This window comes from Castor canadensis, chromosome 6 (genome assembly GCF_047511655.1).
Source record: "Castor canadensis chromosome 6, mCasCan1.hap1v2, whole genome shotgun sequence".
Lineage (NCBI taxonomy): Eukaryota > Metazoa > Chordata > Mammalia > Rodentia > Castoridae > Castor > Castor canadensis.
Genome location: NC_133391.1, coordinates 169,332,421 through 169,355,313, shown reverse-complemented (window position 1 = coordinate 169,355,313; position 22,893 = coordinate 169,332,421). Strand labels below are relative to the sequence as shown.

Here is a 22,893-nt window from a genome sequence, read left to right as displayed (position 1 = left end):
AGGGTCATTTCCCCAACGTCAGGGCACTCAGGCTTTAGGGCAGCTGGCAACAGTTGAGAGGAAACAAGGTTCAAATTATAATTGCACAGCTAGCCACATTATCAGTGAAGTGAAAGGCAAAGTTGAGTGTCCTTTTAGACATGCACAAGGTGGTCAGCAGTATAACTGCTCCCAAAGACATCCCTGCTCTGGTGTTCATGACCTCAGATCATGTAGCTTATGTAGCAAATGCGACCTGAGCTTGTGGTTCAGATGCTAGAACTTGGGTTGGGGAAACTATACTGGGTTATCCATATGGGCCCCACCTGATCACAGGCTCCCCAAATGCTGGAGGTCAGGAGAGACAGTGAGGCAGAGGGAATCTGGGAGAGATGGGGAGCATGAGAGTGACTCTGCTCTGACTGTTGCTGGCCCTGAAGATGGAGAAGGGTCAGGAGTTGGGCCAGTGCAACTTCTGGAAGCTGAGAAAAGCCCTTGCGGATACCCAGAAAGCAAAAAGGAACCTCAGTCCTATGGCTGCAAGAAATTGACTCAGTGCTACAAGATGATAAATGGATGTTGCTTTAGCTGCTAGGTTTGTAGTGAACTGTTATGGTAACAAAAGAAAACAAATACACAGTGAAAAATTTTCTCTCCATGTGTCCTTTCTTAGAAAACCACATGAGGATATGCTCTAACCAAAAGAAGAAGTAAACCAAGAAATGTGTGGGACACTGGACTAGTAAATGGTGTCTTCATTATTAACAGTCAAGGGGAAAAGGCTCGGGGCTTAGGCTCTGTGACAAATCCATAAAACAATTTGTGGAACACAGCAAGGGTGGGTGAATCCCCGGAAAGAAACAGGGAAGGGAAGTGGAACCTATTGTGGGTATAGGGAATGACCAGTCATCCACCTCCAGTGTCACATACTCAAAAACCCACTCAGTTTGGAGAGGGGATCCTCTGTTGCCTTATCCAGAAGACCCAAAATAATAAGGTGGGAAAAAAAAACCCCAACAAAGCAGAGCCTGTCCACCTATGAGAGCTGAAGGCCCATGGCTCCTCCATTATAAATCTCAGGGGAAGAGGGAACTTGGCAGAGCGCTTAATGGAGGAATTTGTACATATACCATTCTGGTCTTCCCTTTGTATCTAGATAATGAAACATCTGTGGTGAGAGAGAGAAAAGAGAAAGGGAGGAAAAGAGACTGTTTCTTCAGTTGATGCAACAGGAAGTAGATGTTTAAATACATTATTTAGAGTTACCAATTAAACAAAAGTGGAACTAAATAAATGATGTGGCTATCAGGAAAGGGGGTAGATCCTCATCTATTTCAGCAGGAAGCTAATAGACGGTATTTAGAGTTCATAAATCAAGAGAGCAGCACGAGCACATCATTTAGAGATGTGGAGGTAACCACCAGATTAAAGAGGATGAACAGTTAGCGGCAGCTTCTTGGAGAGATGAACTGGGCCAAGCAAAAGACAGGTATCTCACATTATAAGCCCTCTGTGCTGTTTGATTATCTAATCCTAGGTGTGAAATCCTTTTAGATATATTGTTTTTACAAAGAAAGGAAGGAAGGGAGGGAGGGAGGGAAGGAGACAGAGAGGAAGGGAGGGAGAGAAAGAGGAAGGGATGGAGGGAGGGAAGAGAGAGAGGTAAGGGGTAAAAAGGAAAGAAAGAAGGGAAGGAGTCATCCTGGACTTGGATCATAAGGCGAGACCCAGCAGGGGCCAGCAGCTGGACCTTCTCAGGCCATGATAACAGCCCCACACTGCAGCCCTCTGCTGCTATAGTGAGCACTGCTTCAGATATCAGGGTGGGTCCAGTTCACTCCATGGGAGAAAGGTTTGGAGATGGAGAAGAGGAGGATCAGGAGAGTAAGACAGTGTGGCCTGAGCCTGGACTGTGTGCTCACTGACTGAACTTCATTATCTGGGGAACAACTTGAACAAGAAAGCCAAGGAAGGCAAATGACCCTCCTTCTCCTCTTTCTCTTCTCTTTCCAGACCTCCCAAGAGCAGAAAAATAAATCCTAATCTTTGAGCACAGAGGACTTGCAGGAGAAAAAGGAAGAAGCTGTGTTTGGATGGAGCTGCAGGGTCATGCAGTGCACATAAGACCAATTGGCATCAACCAGATAAGACCCCTGCCCATTCCAAAACAAGGCCAGAATGAGGAAGAGAGGAAGGAAGTGATAAAGTCAACGAAGGGCCTGTTAGTGAGGAAGTTGCCCCATGGGCAGCTGGAGTTGGATCCTGCCGGAGCTTTCTGAAGGTCTGTGCATTTTCCTCAGTAGAGGGTGGGCAGGCACTGCTCCTTGACCAGCTGTTCACATCCCTGTTCAGGCAGGGTTGTGTAGGTCTTCTCTGCACAGCCTCTTGGCCTGCTCCATGCACAGGCTGAGTGCTCAGGGCAAAGAGACATGGGTGCTAGAGGTAGGCAGCCGTGGGTATATATGGATTGTTCTTCAAAGGTTCAGGACCTCCTTGGTGTGCTGAGAGGCCAGGATAGGAACCACCAATACTTCTGCAGAGCCAAGTATGTTATCTAAACTCTAGTATTTGGGGCTGGACCCAGGTACTCTGCAGTGCCACAGGCACCTGTCTCCTACCTTGCTTTGCCCTCCTGCAAGGGTCAATACTCCTAAGCAACCTCTGACAGCAACAGGCAAATAGCCCTCTGGTTTAAGTCTGGCAGGAAGATCAAGGGAAGGGAAAAGGTCTCAGGCTGGGGTCTCATGGACAAACGTGGGTCACCTACCCTCCGTAACTCAGTCCCTGAATCTTGAGAGGGAGTCTGCCCTGGGAGTTGGGGAGGGATGGGGGGCCCCTCTCTAAGTAACCACAGGAGATGACAGTGGGGAGCAGGTGTGGTTCCCAAATCAATGTGCTATTTCAAAGGATGCAGAAGGTGTGTTGTGGGAAGAATATTGGACCAGCGAGAACAAGACTCAAACCCAGGTGGTGGAGGAAAGGAAGTGGGCCAGCACCTTGGATCTCTCCAAAACTGGCACTGACCCCATAGCTCAGGGCTGCTGGTTTTTATGCCTCAGAATGCAGAAGCAAGCAAGCGGGAAGGACAGAAGCAGACATGGCAGTTAGCCTCTCACTGGGAGGTTACAACATATCATACTAGCACAAGGTTACAACTTATCACACTAACACAAGGTTAGAGCATGTCACACTAACATCTGTGAAACTGGCCCAGCCAGGGGAGGGAGCTTGCCTTCAGATCTTTCCCCTGAGTTTCTTTATCATTCCCTGCTCTTATGACCATTTCAGGGGAGTCAACTAGGGGCAGTCTGATATTGCCTCACTAACTGCAATCTAACGGCGTTCATCAGTTGTGAATAAACCTGGTGAGGAGTTTATCACACAAGGCCCTAAAAGCAATAGCATAAGGAACACAGTAAGTGGGCCTGCCAGGCGGGCTACCGCGGGGCCCAGTTCTTCCATCCTGTATTCCAAAATGTTTCCTTGTTTAGTTCCCTTGCCTTGATCCTCTCTAGTAATTGGAATGCATTTTCTCTCACTATCCCTGACTGGTTTGCATAGAAGCAACATTCTTCCCCTAAAAACATTCAAATTCCTCCTTTTTCCACAGTAATGAGGTCTAAGCCTCTGCGGTTCTGTAAGACTACAGCTGCCAGTGAGTCCAGCTGATTCTGTAGGATGACTATGCTCTGTTGTACTAATCCTAAATCCTCACAGATTTGTTCAGATAGCTGGCTGTGTTGGACTTGTTGGAGGCCAATAGCTGTAGCTCCCGTAGCCATTGCTTCTGCCAGGGCAACTCCCAGAAGTACCGGGAGAAGGATGGGGTCCTGTCGGAAACAGGTCTGGGCGTCAGCTTGTCGGTTTAGGTATCAAGCAACTTCAGTTCTGGGAAGTATGTCCAGGTCCTGGACTAAGAAAACTAGGGCACAAGACCCGCCCCCCAGGTAACAGGTGTGAATCCCACACTGACAGGCAAAGTAAGTCCCATTAGGTGCTTTGGCTCCTTTTACCAGATTGGTACAATTCTTTTTGTTACCAGAGCATTTAGTTTCTCCAATTATTTGGATAGCTGGGCCTGTGAGACAGGTATTGTCGTTTGGGTTGAGTTGTCCAGGCCTAGCTCATGTATCTCCAATATGTTAGTCAGGCCACCTGGGCATACGACACTTGGCTGGCCCTCAGGCAAATCCAACAGTCTCTGCCTAGTTCAGGGTCTGCTCATTGTACTAGCTGGTGGCTGCTGTTTGCCAAAGCTATCATTTTAATGAGAGGGGTGTCAGGGTGTAACGGGGGCCAATCAGTCCCATCCAAGGAGGGAGGAAGGATTTACCCCTGTGCCCAGGGGTCAAGGAGTTAACTTTACTAACCAGGAGAGAGGCGTTTGCTGCTTTAATCTCAAGCCTAAGGATCTTCAAGACTGCAGGGTCTCCCCAGTGATTTTCGAGGAATCCTCCCAGCCCAAAGACCCTAGTTCCCTATCATGGTGGTTCATCTATTCTTAATTGGAAGAGGTCTCCCTTTCCTGCTCCCTGGGCCTTAGACCAGTCATTCATGTTGAAGAGGTTTGAAGATAGCCTCTGAATACTGACACCCTGGCCTTTGGGGAGGGGCCATTTCCAAGCCCCCAGAGAGGCAAAATCAACACATGAGCAGTGTCGTAGAAAGGACCATGAAGGCCCCCCACATTCATCTCAGTTCCACGGTACTCAGTCATATACATTGGATAGGCGATCTCTGGATGGGCCAGAGCAAGTCATGGTAGAGGGCCCCAGTTGGGCCCATCTGCTGGCCTCCAGGCCTGGGCAATACTTAAAGGAGACAAGACAAGGGCCTGACAAAGCACAGATGGTGTGGTTAATTAATACAGTTCCCTCTTGTCCTTCCAAGAGTTTGACCTCCCATACCAGTTTATGAGAGACCCCAGCTGGGTCTAGAAGGCTTGTTTATGAGTCATTTATTATTATTATAGCTGACAGTAGAATCAGTGGGTCTGTCTGGGGCCTCATCAGCACTCCCTTGGGTCAAGGTCAGTTTCAACAGCTGGTCCAGGTTGGCTTGGGATTTCCACTCCTGGCCTGGATCCTCCGCTGGCTTGGCGTGCATGTGGTGAATCCACGGTTTCAGTCCTGCAACCTTAAGGGCTGAAGGAGTGGTTCGAATAACTTGGTAAGGTCCCTCCCATTGGGTCTAGACTCCCTCTAATTGGAGTTTTGACCCAAACCCAGTCCCCCAGGATCCATGGATGCAAAGGCCTGAGGGTCACAGGGGGCCGGCTCCGGGTGTCCTACGTGCCATGTAATCTCCCTGGAAGCATGCACCAAGCCTTTTAGGAACTTGTGGAGGCTGATCTGTCCATACTCCTGAAGGTCTCCAGCTGTCCAGTGGTGGCGGCCACCCATACAGGACTTCAAAGGGAGAGAGACCGCATTTCTAGGTGTACACTTAATTTTGAACAGTGCCAAGAGTGATACATCTGGCCAGGACAGCCCTGTCTCTTGACATTGTTTTGCTAGTGCTGTCTTGATAGTCCTGTTCATCCTTTCCACTTGGCCTGATGATTGGGGGTGATACCAGGTGTGCAAATCCCAGGTCAGCCCGACTGCATGAGATATGCCTTTGACCACCTGGCTGACGAAGGCAGGCCTGTTGTCTGACCCAATGCTGCTAGGTACCCCAAACTGAGGAATGATTACCTTGGTTAGCACTCTTGACACTTCTGTGGCCTTTTCCGTGCGGGTGGGATTTGCCTCTACCCAGCCCAAGGAAGGTGCAGACCACCACCAGGAGGTACCAAAAGTTTTACTCGGTTGGATCTTAGTGAAGTCCATCTCTAAGTGTTGGAATGGAAAGACCCCCTTCTTCTGAGAGAACAGCAGGGGCTTGGGTCCCTGTCCTGGGCTATGTTGGGTGCAGGGCAGGCAAGCCTTGCTGGTCAACTGAGTTAAAGTCACCAGTTGGGGAATGACCAGGTATTTGTGTAATAGTCTTTGTAGGAAGGTTTTGCCCAAATGGTTGATGATGTGCGCCAGCCTTACCAGGCCTGGGGCTGTCTTTTCCGGTATTCTTTTCCGGTATTAGGGTCCTTCCCTCAGGGGTTATGAACCAGCCTTCTGAGTTCACTTTAGCCCTGTTTCATGAGCCTGTTCTCTCCCTGGTGGGCTGTACTCTGGTCAGTCCAGGAGAACAGGAAGGGCAAAGCACACTTTGACTGGAGTAACATCTTCCTTTTGTACTTCATTTGAGAGAAACGCTTCTTTTGCTATCCTGTCCCCAATCTGTTTCCTTGGCTGATCTTGTCTGGTCAGTTGGTATGGGCCAGACAGTGGATGATAGCAATGGCTTCCAGACTGCCTCTAACAATTGTAAGATTTGTTGACTGTTTTTGCTCTCTTTACCTCCAGATGTCAATAGGCCTCTCTCTTTGTAAATGGCCCCATGGATATGCAAGATTGCAAAGGCATAACGCATGTCAGTGTAAATGCTGGCTCTCTTTCCATCCGCTAGGGTGAGGGCCCTGGTGAGGGCATATAGCTCTGCCCGTTGGGCTGGCCAATGGTCTGGCAGCCATCCATGTTCCACTACTTGTGTGGCGGTGGTCACTGCCTACCTGCTCCAGTATCCTCCCTCTTGTAGGCTCCAACTTCCATCAGTGCAGAGCTCCAGGTCGGCATTGGAAATGGCTGTGTCTGTGAAGTTGGGCCAGGAAGAAAAGATTTTGTCTAGAATCTCCTCACAGGAGTGGAGGGGTTCCCCCTCCTCTTCTGGCAAATATGTGGCAGATTGAGCCTCCTCACTGCTTTGACTTGCACCTGGGGGTTCTCGCCCAATAAAGCCTGATACCTGGCCATTCATTCCCCAGTCATCCATCAACTGGTAGTGCCATTGAGCAGAGAAGTTACTTGGTGGGGGACCTGGAGTGAGATGCTTTGTCCCAGAGTCAGTTTATCTGCTTCTTGTATTAAGAGGACCGCCACTGCCAATGCCCAGAGGCATGGGGGCCAACCTGAGGCCATGGGGTCCAATTTCATGGACAGGTAGGCTACTGGCTGGTTCCATGGCCCCAGTGGCTGGGCCAGGATGCCTAATCCTACGCCTCCCTTCTCATGGACGTAGAGGTGGAAAGGGTGAGTGATGTCCAGGAGAGCCAGGGCCAGTGCCTCACCCAGGTGTCATTTAAGTTTTTGGAATGCGTCCTCTTTGCCCCAATGCAATGGTCCTAAGGGGCTCCCCTTGAGTGCCACATAGAGTGGCCCAGCAGTGACTAAGAATCCAGGGATCCACAGGCAGCAGGAGCCCACGGTGCCCAGAAACTCCCAGAACTGCCTCCAGGACTCTGGGCATGGGTACCAGAGGATCACGTCTTTTCTCCCAGTTCCCAGCCTTCTTTTCCCCTGGCTCAGGTGATGTCCCAAGTACCTGACCTCCTCTAGACAGATCTGTGCTTTCTTTTGTGAGACTTTGCATCTTGCTTCCTGTAGGAATTGCAGTAGTTCTTCTGTTCCATTTTTTGCAGGCCTCCAGGGTGGGGGCCACTAAGAGTATGTCATCTACATACTGGAAGATAGTGCAGTCTTTCTGTCGGCAGTTTTCAAGGTCTCTGGCCAAGGCCTCCCCAAAGATAGTGGGGGAATTTTTGAAGCCCTACAAGAAGCCTACTCCAGGTTAATTGTCCTTTTGCTCCAGTGTCAGGGTCCTCCCATTTGAATCCAAACAGGGGCTAGCTACCTTCCGCCACTCTCAGGCAGAAGAAGGCATCCTTAAGGTCCAGACCTGTGAACACCCTAGCGGTGGGAAGAATCAAACTCAGCAGTGTATGGGCTGGGGATGACAGGATGAATAGTCTCTGTTGCCTTGTTCACCCGGTGCAGGTCTTGAACTGGTTGATAATCACTGGACCTTGGCTTTCTGACGGGGAGTAAAGGGATGTTCCAGTCTGATTGGACTTCCTGCAGGATTCCCTCCTTCCATAGGCATTGAATGTGTGGTGCAATTCCCTTCTGGGCCTCTAGAGGTATTGGATGTTGTCTTTGATGCACTGGGTTAGCTCCTGGTTTGACAGTGACCAACACTGGGGGATGTCCTGTTGCCAGCCTGATTCACCCGTCCTGGTCCCAAATGCCTGGGAACTGCTTCATTATGTGATCTAGGAATGGTTGAGGACCAACAGGTTTATTGTCCCTGGGGTATATATGTGCCACTCTTCTTCAAGACTGACCTCCAAGGTTAGCACCAGCAAGGCGCTCACGTCAAGTGGTCCCAGATCCACTGATACTGTGGTATAGAAAGTAAGTCTCGTCCCAGAAGGGGGCCTGGGGCTTCTGGCACATACAGAACCCAGTGCCTGACCCGGTGTCTGCCAACCATGCATTCTCAGGGTTCACAGAACCGGTACTTCTTGGTGTTTCCCATGGCCCCTATAATGGTGATTGAGACCTTGGTGAGCCAACCGCTTGATGTGGTCATGGTAGAAATGGCTGCCCCAGTGTCCAGAATGAAGTCTGTTTGGTGGCCCTCAATGTCAGTTTTGACCATGGGCTCCTGAGGGCCAATCAAAAGGGGACCCAGTCACACTCAATCAGACTTGTCTCCCCAGGCTGTGTTTGTCTCTAGGTTGCAGGCCTCCCTGGATTTAGCAGCAGCCACTGTCACTCTTTCTTTTTCCTTTTTTTTCCTCATTAGGGCACTCATTTTTCCAATGTCCCTTCTCCTTACAGTAGGCACACTGGTTTTTTTCCCCAGAGGGTTTCTCCATTCTCTCCTGTTGGGCCTCCCTTCCAGCCTCCAGTCTTCCCATCCCCTTCTTTGAGGGCCATAGCCAGGATCTTTGCCTTTTTTTCCAGATATTTTTCTTTCTCTCTTTTGGCCATCTCCTTTCTGTTCGCTACTACCTTGGCCTCTATACTAATGAGTTGGTCAATATTGACACCTGCGAAGCCCTCCATCTTTTGTAGCTTTCGGGAAACATCAGAGGCAGATGGTTGGATGAAGGTGGTGTTGATCATAGACCAGTTCGCGGAGGCTTCAATGTCAAATGGTGTATATCGATGATAAGCATTGCATAACCGGTCATAGAATTGGCTAGGCAGCTCATCAGGCTTCTGTATGACTTCACTGATTCTGGTGAGGTTGGTTGCTCCTTGTGCCACCTGGCAGGCTCCCTCCAGGATGGCTTGTCTCATACGCTGCATGGATTGGAGCCTGGTGGGAGTGTTCAGATCCCAGTCCAGTCTGGTGTCCAGGATCCTCTCATCTGCCCATCACTCCGGATTTGCAGTCTGTGGTGGAGTTTGGGTAACTAGCCATGCTCTGGCTGCTTGGTACACTTGCTGGCACTCATCAGAAGTGAAGAAGGTAGACATGAGCTGACGGCAATCATCCTAGTTGGGTTGGTGGCTGTGCATGATGTTGGTCAAGAGCTCAAGTACAGCCTGTGGTTCCTCTGAGTGTGCTGGGGTGTGCAGCCGCCAGTTCAGGAGGTCAGGGTTAGTGAAGAGCTGGTATTGCATGGGTCTGGCCACGTATGACCCATCTGCCTGGAGTAATGGCATCCCCGTGGTGCAGGGGACATAGCACCACATCCAGGGTTCCTGCCTCCTTGCTTGTTAGCCTCCCAGAGTTCAGCAACCTTCCCCAATGGCTTGTATCTTTCTCTGGGGCCATCAAAGGCAAAGGAGGGGTATACGGAGGGAGCTGTTGGATGACATGGGTGGGGATTTGGCTCCAATGCCTCCTCCTTTCCATTGGGGTCCTCTGAGTCAGACTCAGGTCTCAGGGAGGCCGGGGTGGTGAGGCACACTGGAGGAACATATGGTGGCGGGTCTGGCAGCTCAGGTTCCAAGGTGTGGTGGACCTCAAATTTCTTTTCTTTTACTTTTCCATTAACCAGAATGGCTGTGTGTCTCTGGGGTGCATGAAAACATAGCCAGTCAGGTGGGCAGGCAGCCAGGATGTACCAGGAGTCAATGTAAGGAAACTGGTCTGGATGGCCTGGATCCCCAACGACTATGTCTCTCACATGGGTGATAATGGCCAGGTCCATTGTGCCCTCTGTGGGCCATCCTATGTTGAGGGTGGGTCATTCTACCTCACAAAAAGGCTCGGAGATTGGACGGCTTCATCCGGACTCCATAGTCACCTGAGAAGCTGTCCCTAAAGTTAGCAAGCATGGTCTAGAGCACCACTGGGCACTTCAACCCAGAAGAACCCATTTTATATGTGCCTGGTGATTATCAGTGTCACAGGACAGACAAAGGGAAGGGGATGCCTCTCAGTGACAGGCCACACAAGTGCTGGTCTGGTTGCAACCCCAGGTGATGGTGTTGGGTGTGGCTTGGCACCCGTGCGTTCAGCCGACAGGGTGATTTATGATTGGACTCTAGTCTGATCCCACCACAGACCGTATGCCAATCACCATGAAGTCACAGATCAAGCCCACTTGGACTCCATAGCCTTTAGGGGACCTTAGAGGTGCCCAGCTGTAGAGCCACAAATTCGAGCTTGAAACACAAGTGAGTCAAGCCACTCACTCACACACCATTCACTCAGAGTTTAAAACAATCAGTTCTTATTTATTTTCCCCTAAAATCCTGGCCCGCTCTAGTCCCAGTTCCCACCGGAATCACATTGGTCACAGAGGAAGAGGATGCGTCACTATGGGTACTTTCCAAGCTGGTCTCCTGCACAGATTCAGTCCATGCCGGCTCCTTACACTGACTACCCCAGGGCTTCCTACTTGCTCTGGACATCTGGCATGGATCTCTGTTTCACTCCACCAGTCCAAGGGCCTGGTCCGCGGCTCCATAGCCTCCTTCAGTCATCTGGAAGGAGACCCCAGAATCACATTGAAAGTGCACACTTCCCAGTTCCAGGAACCCCCACAGGCTGCAGGCCCAGGAAACGGGGACCCATTACCCAACAGGGCTCAGTGGTCTGATCTTAGTGGGCCTCCAGAAATGTTGTGGGAAGAATGTCAGACTCACAAGAACAAGACTCAAACCCAGGTGGTTGGAGAAAAGGAAGATTTATTACATTAGCGGGCCAGCACCCTGGATCTCTCCAAAAATGGCACTACCCCTCCCCCAGCTCAGGGCTGCGGGGTTTTTATGCCTCAGAATACAGAAGGAAGCAAGCAGGAAGGACAAAAGCAGACATGGCAGTTAGCCTCTTGCTGGGAGGTTACAACATATCATACTAGCACAAGGTTAGAGGGAGGGAGCTTGCCTGCAGATCTTTCCCCTGGGTTTCTTTTGCTGTGAGTGGGATGTTAAGCGTTGAGACTGCCCTGCAGACTCCTGCAGACGCACCCTTTCCTTAATACGTAAGCAGAATCGTTCAGCTGCCCAAACTCCTGATGCATCTCCAGGAACTCTAGCATCTCCCAGTCCCTCATTTCTTCTTTCCACGTTCTGGTCTTGTCAACTCCCACACAGTTATCCCTGGACTTTTGCTCTCTCTGCTATAAATCTCCCATGGTATGCACATCTTCATTTCTCCAGGACAGCTCCTCCCAAGCAGTAGATGATTACTGAAGACTCAGAGCCATGATGAGCAGTTATATCATGGAAGACAAATATTAGACATCTCTGGTTTTAAAACAAGAGCAATTCTCATTTGAGGAAATAAAATTAAAAGTCAAATTTCTTCCCAAATCCCCTAGCATCTCCCACTCTATTTCTGTCTTCATCTCCCTTGACATCTGTGCTGGTCACTACTTACAAACCACCCTAAACTGAGGGGTTAAAAAACATCATTGTTTTCTGCTCACAGACTCTGGGGTCAGGAATCCTAACCAGGCAGAGTGGAAACAATATCTTTCTACTCGTGATCTCTGGGATCTCTTCTAGAGGACTTAATAGCTGGGGTTGATTTTACCTTCAGACCTTTTTGCTCATTGATTGAGCTTGATTGATTACTGGCCAAGGCCCCAAGAGGACTGTTGAGCCTAACACCTACACACATAGTCTCTCCACCTGGGTTCTTTAAAGCTTCCTTACAACACAGCCACCAGGTTCTAAAAGAAAAGTTCTGAGCGATCATGGCAGACATACATGGCATTGTTATGGCCTAGCCTTGAAAGTCATATAGCAACACGTGCTGTGCTCCATTGATGGAAGTCACCACAATTGCCTATCCAGAGTCCAAGAGAAGGGGTCACAGACTCCACCTCTTCCTAAAGAAACGATGGGATGGGAAGCATTGTGGGGGCCTATCTATAGAGCTCTCCAACATACTCCTTAGTCTCTCAGACACCTGAATATCCAGCATATTTAATTTCACAAAGCAACTCATTGCTCCCTTCATCTCTCCTCGCCATGCCCTAGAAAACCTCCTCTCTCCCACAGAATTTTTCTAAACACTCAGCACTATTAAATAGCACACAGGTGTTCCAATCTAGGAATTACCATGAAACACCTAGCCAAAAGAGTATCTTCTCTAAGATCAATTATGTGCTACTCAGGCAAACAGGATTTGTTTCACCATGATTTACTGAAGCTACATCTGCAAAGCTGTATTAATACTTTACCCATAGTAGGGAGAAAAAATATTTAGTGAGTGTGTGGATAAGTAAATGAATGAATCAAATATAGACCATCAGCCAAGACGGGGAAATGACCTCATTACTCGGAACTGAGTGCTTTAATGTCATTCATTAAAACAGATTCTATCTGTAGTGGTGATCTATGTATGCTTAAAATTCATGGAGAAAATGAGCATTTTAATTACAGAATGCTGGAATCATTAATAATTTAGAGATAATCATTCAGCATCCCTTTCTGAGTCACTGAGTCTACTAAGCCCTTACAGAGAAACCAGACCAGTCAAGGAAACAGTCAAAAGGCCAGTCCGAGGGCAAGGACAAAGGAGTAAAGGCCAGTTTCTCCCTCACTCATGGGCACAGAAGAGCTTAAGGCCAACCTACCAAAGTGGCCCTGGAATATGGGAAGAGAAGAAGGCAGGCAGGGGTACATGGACACTGTGAACCTCTGGCTGCTCTCTGCTGAGAGGCCATGGCCTCTCCATCCCCTTCTCCACTCAGCAGCTGCCCCCCAGGGAAGGCAATCTCCCCCATTGCTGGAGAGAATCCTGCATTCTCCTCCTGCATTCCTTCATTGGCTTTGCTTCCAAAGAAGACAGCTCTTCTCAATTCCTGTCCTCTAAATCAATTCCTCCCTGTAGGAATCCATGAAATGCCATATCCTCCAAGAACTAAAGGCTCCTGCGCTTCGCCCCACACTCAGTTCACCTCCTTTGTGCACTCTTGTTGTCTGCACTACCTCTGGGACTGAAGTTAGCATATTCTCTTGTCTCTAAATAATAATGAAGGCCCGACATTTAGGCCATTTACTTTCTATGTGGTCCCATGCCAGCTCACCCTTCATCCACCCAGCAGCCTGCCTGGGCACAAGATTGCCATCACTTTATAGAGAGATGGAGGCCAAACAATGAGGACCTTGCCAAGCCCTGTGACCAATGTTTGAAGTATAAATGAATTGGAGGCACCCACTCCACCCAGGGAACCAGTCACATGACCACCTTCTGTTGAAGTAGCTGTTCTGGGACACTGGGCAGGGGCCACACGAAGGTAGATGTGCTGGCATCTCATTTTGGGGTTTCCTTACAGGATCTGCTGATGAACTGTGAGCTTCATCTAACCATAATATATTCTTTTCGATAACAGAATGGGTAATGAAATAAGGTACCACCAATACCTTTTGTCCCCTCACAGAGACTTGTCTGCAAACCATGTCACAACTGTTGCCAAACACCAAGAGGTTAGTTACACTTTATGTGCACTGAAAATACAAACTTTCCAAATTGACTTGACTCTTTTTGTAAATTAAAAAAAAACAAGTATTAAATAATCATACAAATATTTTTGAAGAAGTAGACACATTCCATCTGTCCCCTGAGAATAAAAGTAAAGTTTTAATTAGTACATGAAAGAGTAATTCTGTGCAGATTCTGAAAACAGATAGAAGGAAATGCTTTCATTATTAGTGACTTTGTTGTACCAAATAAGATATGTTAACTATTAAAAAAAACCTCTCATATCTGGACACTTAAAACTGAATTTTCTAATCCATTTTAAAAACATCCAAATGAGTATTTCCAGGGGATTTTGATTCCATGTGCTCAGAATTGTATGAGTGGTGGATGGGATTTTAAAAATGAATTTTATGGCTTAGTGAACACACCCATATGGATCTTCATACATTTATGAGGTATCACTCTCCACTAAGGCAGTAATTAAAATCATGTCAAAATAAGCCGAATTAGAATCAGCCCTTCAGATCACTGGATCACAAAACATAAAACAAGATTTTAATAACGCATCTTCTATTATACTGCTTTTATTAAAATTTCTTAATGTAGATTAATAAGAGAGAAAGAAATGATACAGGAGATTTCTCTACCATAACTGAAGAAACAGAAATCCATTATTTTTTTAAATTTTGCATGTTTCATCTTTGGCTCCTTTTTAGATTCTATTTTCATACATTTGGTGTATGTGTTTTGTTAATACCTTCCAGCCAAAGGCCACCAGAAAAGACACACAGCAGGTCCATGACTGCATCAGTGGTAAAATAGGATCAGTCTTTCCAGTCAGAATAACCACAGTGGGGAAATCACGCATCCTGGAACATTCAGAAGCACCACTTTGGTGCTGGGACCTCTACCTAATGTCTGCAAACCAGGTGAAGATGCCTACTCTTTCAGGAAGCCTTCCTGGATCATCTCCTGCTATAACCCAGTGAGCCAGTGGTCTCTCTGTGGTGCCCTCTGCTCTCCTTATCACACTGTATTTTAGTGATCAGTGGACTCAAATGGCCACTTGCTAAGACAAGGCTTGGAAGAACTATGTCTTACCCACCATCAAATCTCCATTCCTTGACTCAGTGAACAGGCCACAGAATGTTCCATGAAGACTATGGAAAGGCTGGGAGAAGCATGTCCTGGCATCAGCCTCCACTCCATTCCTAACAGAAGGCATCACCAGAACCTCCGGCCTGGTTGAATCATCGGACTGCTGCAACCAAGGGAGCTCCGCCTGCAGCCAGCCTGGCTCCGAATCTCAGCACCTGAATTTCTGTCAAGTAAAATGCATTTTAAGGATCCAGCCTTATCGTGGCCGACTTCTTGTTAATATGCCCACTAGGACCTGCCACCTGCTGGCTTTCCCAACATGAAGGGAGGACAAGGCCCAGCCAGAATTCTCCCTTACCTTCCTCTCTCTCCCTCACCTTCCTCTCTCTCCCTCACCTTCCTCTCTCTCCCTCTGTTCTGTGATAGGGATCTACTTCCCCATCCCTAAATCTCCTACACACACACACACACACACACACACACACGTTCCTTGGAGGATACACTTGCTTCAAGTCATTCGACAAAACTTTCAAAAGCCCTGTAGGGTAAATTGGCAATTTCCTTTTGAGCCAAAATCCATTATATATCATAAGCATGGTCCCAGCAGTTCATAAACAATGGGAATTTTTCAGCATTACCAAAAAACAACTAGGCTTTCCCTCACTTGTATATGTTATTATCAGGGCTAGGCCCTCACGCAATCAGAGAACAGTCGGCATTAGTGCATTTCAGGCCTATTTGGAGTCATCCCTTGGGCAGATGGCAGTACCCGCACTGGCCTGAGAGACAGCACAGCACAATCATTCATTCCACAGCAAATCCAGGGACAGCCCCACAGTACTGAGCCCCATGCCAGCAGCGGGGCTCCAGAAGAGAGGGCCACATGTTGCCTGAGGCCAGCAGGGCCACAGCCAACGAGCTGCAGCTGTGACAGCTGAGCATGATGGCACTGGCTTCGAAGACCTATTCTGACTCACAGAAAATCAGAGCAGTAAATTGTGATCTGAACAACACACACTATATTGAGTTTAATTGTGCCCTACACACACGCACGCATGCACACACACAAAATATTTTCAGGTCCTAATGCACCATAACTTTGAGCATTTATTTGGAAATAAAGCCTTTGCATGTGATCAAGTGAAGATGAAGTCATTACTGTGGATTCTTATCCAATATGACTGTGCCCTTATCAGAAGAGGAAATTTGGACAAAGACACTGATGGTCCCAGGAGAAATACAGTGTGAAGCCAGCAAGTGATGATGATGACAGAGATAGGACTGATGCAGCTGCAAGCTGAGGAAAGCCAAGGACCACAGCCTCCACCAGGAGCAAGGAGAAAAGCAAGGAAGGAGTCTGCCTGGTCTCAGAGGGAGCGTGGCCCTGCTGACACCCTGATTTTGGACTTCTAACATCCAAGACTGACCACAATAAATCTCTTAAACCCCCCAGTTTTCAGTACTTTGTGACAATGTTACAGTGGTTGGGGGAGGGAGGGTCTGGGCACCTCTCAGGTGTGAGTGATCCAGGTTCTTGGCAAATGGAACAAAAGACTGAAAAAAACACATAGAAGTAGAACAAAGCATGGACGTAGTGAAGTGGAAATACCTTCTCAGAGGACTGGAGCAGACCTGAGGGAAGAAGTGTAAGGCCTCAATTTTCCTGTTTGTTATAATTTAAGAATGAAGCTGGGGCTCAAGGGGAGCTAAAAGGAGCTGAGAGGGACATCCCTTTTATGACTGACAGCTTTGATTGACAGGAGGATGTTATATAACTTTGTGCATGCCCCTACCCATAATGCATTTTGTCATAATTGCATGTGTAAGATTCAGTCCCTATGTATGAAGCTTTAAGCACATGTATTAGTTTTGGGGTTTATCCTTCTGGGCAAACAACCTCCTTTATCATAATGCGATGAATCACTGAGCTGACCACAAAAAGTGAGTTCCAAGGAAATCCCCAACCAGATGCTTCCTGAAAGGGAGCATGTCCTAGGCAGGTCTAAGGCAGAACTTGGGTTAGCACTCATTCATCACTTCTTGGCCAACCTACATTCCCTATCCCCCTGCCTCAGTGATAGTCCTAGCAAACGCGTAGAGCTGCCTAAAAGGACAAGACTTGCATCCTCAGTGAATTACAGTGTTCAGCTGGCAATTGCTGGGCACTTCTTAAGCATGGGGAAGACTTTTCTAAACATCAGGGAATAGACAGGAGATAGGTAATAAACTAATGAACAAAGACATAGGTGAGAAGATGCTCTTGATGAGTGTGCTGTTCAGAGAATTGTCAGGGAGCGTGTCCAGCAGCTCTTGGGGACTGGGTCATTGACCCAGTTCAGAAAGGATGTTCAGGCTGAAAAATAAATGGAGAGAAGTGGCCATTCCTGGCAGAGAGAATGACTGAGACAAGAGCTCTGAGGTGCTCTTTGAAGGAACAGAAGACAAGCCCTCTTTCTAGAACAGAGGTCATGAGACAAGGTGAAAAACTGGGGTGGACTAAGACGGTGTGCACCACTGTGTCTGAATGCTAAAATTCCTCCAGGCCAGGGTATGTCCCAACATTACCTTTCTGTGGCTACTAAAACAAGTTATCACAAGCAGAGTGGCTTAAAATGGTAGCAATTTATTCTCTCACAGATTGGGAGGCCAGAAGTCCAAAGTCAAGGTGTTGGTAGGATTGGCTCCTTGTGAGGTTCTGAGAAAGTCTCTGTCCCATACCTCTCTCCTCACCCTCCTGACTGCAGGCATCTTGGTGCTCTTGGCTCATAGGCATATCACCCATCTTCTCATGGCCTTCATCTGTGTCCCGATTTCTTTCTCATGGGGACACCATCATTGGATTAAGGCCCACCCTACCCCAGCATGGTCTCATCTTAGTCACATCTGCAAATGTCCTTTTTCCAAACACAGTCACTTTCATGAGTACCAGGGCTTAGGACTTAAACACAGCTTCAACACAGTTCAACCTATACCATCACCAAAGAAGTATCTTCTTCACAGGCTCCCAGCTGCTCCAGTAGGGAGAGACAATGCCTCCCACATGACCATGGTGGCCCGCCCAGACATGTGCTGACAGATAGCCACAGATATCTCTCTGCCTCTTGTGCAGAGAGGAGGGGGAGCCAGACCTACAAGAGCTGACTGCTCATGTGGGTGCCAGGGAAGAAGATGACAATGGCTGAGACTTCATCACCTACCCAGACACACACAGACCCAGAAAAAATGGTAAAGAGACCACTAACCAATTGACATCACTCTTCAGCACCTGGCAATGTGGACCCCAAACAGACAAAAGAGCTACAGGCAAATGGAGGTGGTTTCTCCCTGCACACTGGCCTATGGTAAGGGCCTAGCATCTGTCCTAGAGAAACTTTTGCAGCTACCACAGCCCTGCTGAAGTCTGGGACTGGCTGATCCTCAGGGAGGAGTAAGGCAACTTGGCATAGCACCTTCCTCCTCATGGGCCCGGTGTCAGATCCCCAGAGATATGGCAGGGTGAAAGACAGAGCTCAGTTACTAACACCTGCAGGACACGGGGCCAGGATACCACAGCACTGCTACCAGCTTAGGGAGTGCCAGGGTGGGCTCCATCCCAACTCCAGGACTCAAGAAGGCAAACATAAGGCAAGAATGTCAGGTTAGTACTAAGGTCAGAGATACAAAGAGCTGCAGTCCCAGAGGAAAATTAATCATGGAGATAAAACAAGAGCCTTCCCACATCCTGATATCTCCTTTGTAAAATAAATTTTCAGCTAAAAAGTAGATGCAATTACATTCACCTGGTTGAAAAGTTGAGCCCTGAAGTAGTTCTCCTTTTTCCAGAAGTAGTTGGAAGAAACTGTAGCATAAGCTTTCAGATCTGTTATGTACCTTTATGAACAGATAAATAGCCATGTAAAATAGACAATGTTATTTAGTGCATTTTGATGCAAATTTTATGTCACTTTATGTATCATTCTTCAACTTGCTCTTATTATGCAACAGTATTCCTGAAATTCTATTCATTCCAGAACAATCGATTCTATCGCTACTTTAGCTGTTGTATAATATTCCACTGTATGTATCTGTGTGTTTGACTATGGGTGCGCATTTATCACTTCCAGTTTTCTCCTACTACAATTGATGAGTGAATCAGCATTGCTCCACATAGCTCTTTCTGCATGTGATGAGTTTCCTTTGGGGAACACCTCACAAGGGACTTGTTGAGGCAAAGGAGATGCCCGTGTTTCATGGTGCACATTCAAGTGGCTGACAAAAGATACCTCCCATTCCTTTGTCCCCTCACCACAACTGACATAAGATGGCATTTCATTGTCTGTCAGTTTAATCAGGAAAACAGCCAAGGCCACTGTCAACTTAATTTGCATCTATCAAACAAAGAATTACATTATTTTCCCATATATTTAATAGACTTTTGTATTCTCTCTTACAAATGTATTTTTGTATCTCTTTCCTACTACCACCTTTTAACTTTTCCTTTATAACTTGTACATTATGACCTCATCTATGGATAATGGCTACCAAAAATAAGACCATGTCTAATCTCTGGAACCTATTTCCTTATCTGGAAAAACAACCTTCGTGGATGGGATAAAGTTCCAGGTCTTGAGACAATGAGATCATCCTGAGTTATCTGGACAGATCTGATATGCCATCACAGTGTCCTCAAGAGAGCAAGGCACAGAGAGACCAGGCTCACACAGAGGAGATCACCATGTGAAGATGGAGGCAGGTTGAAGTGTTAAGTCCTCAGGCCAAAGAATGCTGCAGTTACACAGGAATTCAAGAAGCCAGAAGAGGCAAGGGATAGATTCTCCCCAAGAGCCTCCATGATCTCAGGCTCCCAGCCTTCGGAACAATGAAAGAACACATTTGTTGTTGTCGTTGTTGTTGTTTTAGCCTTTAAGTTACAGCATGCTATGCAATTTGTTATAGTGGCAATAGGAAATAAATATACTACCCAAGGTTTGAAAACAGCTCCCAAATTTTCTTCAAATGATTTTGAAATTTTGCCGTTAAATTTTAATCTTTCATCCCTAAGGATTTCATTTCTGTCTTTGGGAACTGAAATCTAGCTTTTTCTCAATAGATAGCCAACAATTTCCCCCAGCATCTGTTGAACAGACTGGTGGGCCCTGTGAAAAGCTCCTGCCCAGACGGGATAAAGATGCAGGCTCTTATCAGAAGAAACACATTTGAGAGAACCTGGAGGTGGTGGAGAGAAGGGTGGGAGACCTGCTAGACCTCCAGGCAAGTCCAACCCCAGGTAGAGGAGAAACAAAGGAGGGTCGGGTGGAGGCCTTGCCATAGAAGGCAAGTTTCACAAGGCTCCGGGGACACCTCCACCAAAGGTACCCATCAGAAGAGTTCTGTATCTCCCACACAGGTGCTGATGGATGTCCAGTGAAGGGGCCTTGGTCATTACACCCTCTGTAGGCAGAGGTCTGCAAGGTGCATCCTCCAGCTTCCAGCCTGTCCTTTCCCACTGACTTAAAAGGCCACTCTGTCACCAGAATCCACCCATGCAAACTTACCTACTTCCTGACCCTTTGCCATGCCACCAGGCTCTCGCTGTTACAGCTTTATAATACAAACAAGGACTCAATGAGAAAAGCGCCTGCCCCTCATCCTAGCCAGGATCTGATAGTTTTGACTTTTCTCCGATGTTTACTTTTTTACTTGAATTTTGTCAATTTCCAGGAGTAATCTTGCAATATTTTTACTGAAAATTCATTGAATTTATTAGTTTCTTTGAGAAAATATAACCTCTTTGCTGTGTGGAATCTTCTGATTTGTGGACATGGTACATGCTCTTTTTATTTAGGCTTTCTTTTATGTCATACTGTGAAACTTTACTGGTTTCTCATTAAGAGTTCACTTTTTGTGAAGACTACTTTTTAGGAGTTTTAGGCTCACAGTAAAATGGAGAGGAAGTTACAGAAACTTCCCATATACTCTCATCCCCCACTGCACAAAGCATCCCACAGTGGTACACTGTCACACTCCATGAACCTTCATTGGTTGACATGTCAATATCACTCAATGTCCACACTTTGCATTCGGATTCATTCTTGGCACTGAGCATGGCATGAATGTGAACGAATGTGTAGTGATGGGTATCCCCCACTGTCATATAAAACATTTTCACAGTCTCCAGAATACTCTGTGCTCTGTTTAGTTATTCTTCCTCCCACAGTCCCTGGCAACCATAGATCTCTTTTCTGTCCTCATAGTTTTGCCTATTCCAGAATGTCATATATTTAGAACCATACAGGAGGTAGCATTTTCAGATTGGCGTCTTTCACTTAGGAATAGACATTCAAGGCTCTTAAATATCTTTTTTTCCATGGAGGCTATGATTTGTTAGCTCATTTTTTTTAGCACTGAATAAAACTCTGGATGTACCATAATTCATTTAGCAATTCACCTCCTAAGGATATCACGAAAGTACTTATGAATAAAGGCATATGCGTACGCAAGTTTTTATGTCGACAAAACTGAACTCAGGCCGTGCACTTGTTAGACGAGCACTCTACCACTTGAGCTACGCCCGCAGTCCTTTTGCTTTTTGTATGTTTTGCAGATGGAGTCCCACGCTTTTGCCAGGGCCACCCTTAGGCTATGGTCCTCCTACCTCCATTTCCTGAATAACTAGGATTTCAGGTGTGCCCCACCACACCTTGTCCGTGGACACAAGTTTTCAATTTGTTTGGGTAAACAACAAAAAGCATGATTTCTGTATGCCATGAAAACAGAACGTTTAGTTTTATAGGAAACTACCAAACTATCTATCCATAGTAGCTGTGCCATTCCACCTTGCCCCCAGCAAGGAAGGAGCACTTTCCCTGCCAGCATTTGGTGGTGTTGTGATGATGTATTGTCACTTGGTTTTCAAACTTATTAGGTTTTAACTAAGGAGTGTGCTCACCTCTGAGTAAGAAGCAATCTAATGACCAGTGGCTTTAACAAGCAGGGCTCCTTCTTTTTTCCCTTCCCCCTCCTCCCTTCCTTACTCTGCTCTCCATCAGAAGTACAAGTTAAGGGTTTAGGGCCAATTACTTGCTCCAAGAGATCATTGGGGGAGAGAACATCTTCTATTTTTAATTCTACCATCTTCAGCAGAAAGTTTTCACCATGGCACCACAAGAAGTCTCTTGATGTCTTATCTGTATTACAGGCAGGAAGAAGGTGGAACGACCAAAACCTACTTTCTCACAGGTACTACCCTCTTATCTAGCGAGAAAAAAGTGCTTCCCAAAAGAATTTTGCTCATCTTTCACCTTCATCGTGTGGCCAACACCAGCAGCAAAGGATTCTGGGAGAGTATTATTTTTAGGTGAGTATGTGGTCAACCCAAACAAAATGTGAGCTTTTTAGCAAAGAAGGAAGGAGAATGGCTAGGCCCCTGCATGATGGGCAAAGGACTATTTCAGGAAACTAACAAATTTTGTTACAGGGATGAATGTGATCACTCCTTGTATTGCAGTTTTTTCTTGACTATTGCTAGCAGAAGAAAAATTACTAGTCTTTATACACTCAACTTACATTCATCATTCCAGCTAAACTAATTTATATTTGTTCTAATCACTTGTCAGGTGATTATTTTGCTTTTTCAAATTGAACAATTAATATTTCAGATACAATAATATTTTAATGACAGTTTTGTTTCTTCCCAGTTTTTATTTCTTTTCATGAATTTTGTCAATGGCATATAAATATAGAAGAATTGACTTAACTTATAAGTTTGTTGCACCTTTAACTGTGGGGGTTCCTATAGCTTTTTCTGGTTTATATCCCTTCTGCTCAGTTTTCTAGGTGTTTATATCATGAATGAATGTTTATTGGAAGGGAACACAGAAGGAAACATCTATCATAAAACATATGGGGTTTTCTGTGCTTAAATCTATAAGGCAGTTAACAATACAACAAACATTCATTGTGAACCAACCCTACTGACTCGATACATTACTCTATTAATAAACCATGAGATTCAATTTATTAATATTTTCTTTATAGTTTTTAATGTACATTCATAAGTTTAAAAAG

General features: G+C 46.6%; 1 long non-coding RNA gene across 1 annotated transcript; it reads left to right on the top strand.

The window, feature by feature from the left end:
- The first annotated feature begins 1,350 nt into the window (after positions 1 to 1,350).
- LOC141423945 (uncharacterized) lies at positions 1,351 to 22,103 on the top strand. Its single transcript, XR_012448711.1, has 3 exons — positions 1,351 to 1,468; positions 1,993 to 2,260; positions 22,025 to 22,103. It is a non-coding gene; the product is annotated as an uncharacterized lncRNA (long non-coding RNA).
- The last annotated feature ends 790 nt before the right edge of the window (positions 22,104 to 22,893 follow it).